At 38.3% G+C, this 3,056-nt stretch overlaps 1 pseudogene; it reads left to right on the plus strand.

Moving 5' to 3' along the window:
• The first annotated feature begins 650 nt into the window (after positions 1-650).
• LOC145665253 (uncharacterized) lies at positions 651-2,814 on the plus strand (annotated as a pseudogene).
• Positions 2,815-3,056: the final 242 nt, after the last annotated feature.

The following is a 3,056-nucleotide window of genomic DNA, read 5'->3' on the forward strand; positions in this document are numbered from 1 at the left end:
TAGGTGAAGCTATGGAAGATATATAAGTTCCTGCAGGCAAACAGTGATGAATGTCAATTTAATTTAATAGAACTAAATTGATGGAATCAAAGGAGACTTTCGTCCGGCTCCAAGAACAGTGAAAAATAGTTTGTTACAGAAATATGGTGAGGATATTCTCATTATCGAAACTGCTAAAAAATCTCCGGTTGTTTGCTTCCGCAGTACTGGATATAACGCAATTACCGACTCATGGTATGCAAATAAGAAAAACAATGAAAAGGAAGAGCGTCTGAGAATCGTTGAGGCAGCAGCAGCGATTGTTTTGGAGGATATACGAAGCAATGTATATGAAACATCATCATATCCTCCTTCTGATGGTTTTCTGCACGATGTAAATGACGTTGTTCCGGAATCGTTAAACGTATTCTTACGGCGAATAATTTTAACAAAAAACGCGGATCTTTGGGAAAATCGGAGACGAAGTGTACTGCTCTCGCACATGCAATTATCGCCGCAGCAAGACCTCGATCATTTCTGTCACCCTTGCAAATTGGTCTCGCTTCATTTCTGTTTAAAAATACAGATCTAAAAATCTAATCAACGTCCTTTCTTGTATGGGATTTTCCGCGTCTTACAATAAGGCACGACTATTTGAAATATCTAGCATTATGCACCCACCGACTTCAATCAAGGAAGGTTCATTTTCGCAGTTCAGTTTTGATAACGCCAATTTCAACACTAACACTTTGGATGGTTACAATACCTTCCTTGCTATGGGTGGCATATACTGTATCACTCCAAGTACAGCTATTGCTCCGGATCAAAGAATACTTCGGCTTTCGACAATTCCATCTGCAGAAGTATTGGGGCAATTTGGATCTATTCCTTTGAAGACATTTCAACAGCGTCAGGAATTTGGGTTGAAAAAGATTATGATAATAGATTTAAAACACATGAATAATGTTTCCGATGTTGTGATGCCTTCACCTTCAGATTTGATCTGGTTATTTGGTAAATGGGCCGAAATTCCTAATATTTGTGGTTGGAATGGGTTCATGGAAGAGGTGACCCAGCTCAATTCGTTTTCCAAGTCAAAAATATTATGCTTGTTATTCGTTTCTTCTCCGCCAAATGATTATGACACTATTTACACAGTTTTACTATTGGCCATTGAAAAATTTAAAGAATTGAAGCAACAGACATGCTTTGTGATTTTTGATTAGCCAGTTTACATTAAAGCTCAAGATATCGTTTCTTCTGTGAAGGAAAAAGACCCTTCTTTTAAAAACGTTATATTGTGAGACTCGGAGGTTTTCAACTGCTGATATCTTATATGGGAGCTATTGGTTTTATCATGGGAGGAAGTGGGTTGAAGGAGCTTCTAAGTGTCATATATGCCCCGAATTCGATTGATAAAATGTTGACAGGACACGCGTATGCTCGGGCGCTAAGAGCTCACTTGTTAAGACATCTTGCTTTGGGACATATAATCCTGCGGTCTTCAAATTTCTCAGAATATCGATTGGCCGTGGAGAATATTCTTTGTAGTTGTGACAGGTCTATAGTTGTCTCAGTGGAAAACAGTGATTTTTACGAAGTGATTGCCAAGAAATTTGACAATAGGCTTGCAGAACTAGAAAAAATGGACCAACTGCAAAACTATGGGTACAATATTTCAATATGGTTACACTGATTAAGCAGTTTGTTGAAGCTGAAAGAGCCGAGAACTGGAAACTGCACCTTGAAACTGTTGAGAGGATGCTCCCTTATTTCCATGCTAGTGGCCATATTCATTATGCTAAGTGTGCTCACTTATATCTGCAAGAAATGTATGGTTTACACGACAGGATGACTAATGAGGAATACGAAAAGTTCACGACAGAAGGATTCTTTACCATTAGGCGTTCAGATAAATTTTGATCCGGGATTTGGACGGACATGATCATTGAACAAACACTTATGAGGATGATGAAATGCACTGGAGGGCTAACTCATGGGCGTGGAACCACCGACAGCATTTTAACAATGTGGAATTTGGGGATTGTATCTATGCAGAAAGTTTGTGATAGTATGGAAAAATTTTGTGATGTTTCCTTCGCATCTTCGGAACAACATGTAGATATGAGGGCTTCTCGGATTGTTCGTGATAATACTGATATGCAAAAACTACTACAGTGACTTTTACAACATCCTCCTTTCCCAAAGCTCTCTGAACTTATGTCTTTAGCCACCGGAGTCACTGGAAGTGAAAATATCAACTGCCATATGTGACTAGAAATTAGTGCGACTTTATTATCTAAGGTAGGTCTACATGACAACAACTTTTGTGACATTAAATTACAACGCAAGGGAAAAGTGCTTCTACTTAGTGCTGTTAATTCGAGTGTCAAACTCCATGATCAATTGATCCCAATTGATCCACTGCTTATCTTTCAGAGACTTTGTATTACAAAACAATCAGACGAGAACCTCCGACAATATCTTTAATACGAGCTAGCTCCGTATCCACTATCCCTGTTTGATGAAGCGGGAATGCGAAAAACATGAAAGTCTTCGTTATACAAAGCTATTGCCCCACTTCAAGAAGAAATCAACTTTGAAAGAAGCGTCTTTGTTATTGATGAAGGACATTTACTGAATAAAGTTGTGTGGTCTCGCAACAAATCATTTGCTTCAATTAGCACAAGCTACGTACAATATGTGGAGAGACATTACAAATCAAATGCAGTAATCATTTTCGATGGGTACCCTATCAACGTGGGGGAAGAAGTACTAAAAGTGCTGAATATAAGAAACACATGTCAACGGATATTTTATTTTATGAATCGATGATTCCGACAGTTTTACAGACAAACTTCTTGTGTAATGAAGCAAATAAGTCCCTGTTCATCACTATGTTGCAGAAGAAATTTAAGGAAGCGAATCACGTGGTTAGACAAGCAACGGAAGATGCAGACACACTTATTGTAAAAACAGCTATCGAGATGTCACCTTCTTCTTTATTCGAGAATTTAGTAATTGTTGGAGAAGATATAGATCTCCTAGTTCTTCTAGCAAGTTTAGACGCAGCCTAT

Source organism: Thermobia domestica, chromosome 11, assembly GCF_964235325.1.
Source record: "Thermobia domestica chromosome 11, izTheDome1.hap1.1, whole genome shotgun sequence".
NCBI classification, from domain to species: domain Eukaryota; kingdom Metazoa; phylum Arthropoda; class Insecta; order Zygentoma; family Lepismatidae; genus Thermobia; species Thermobia domestica.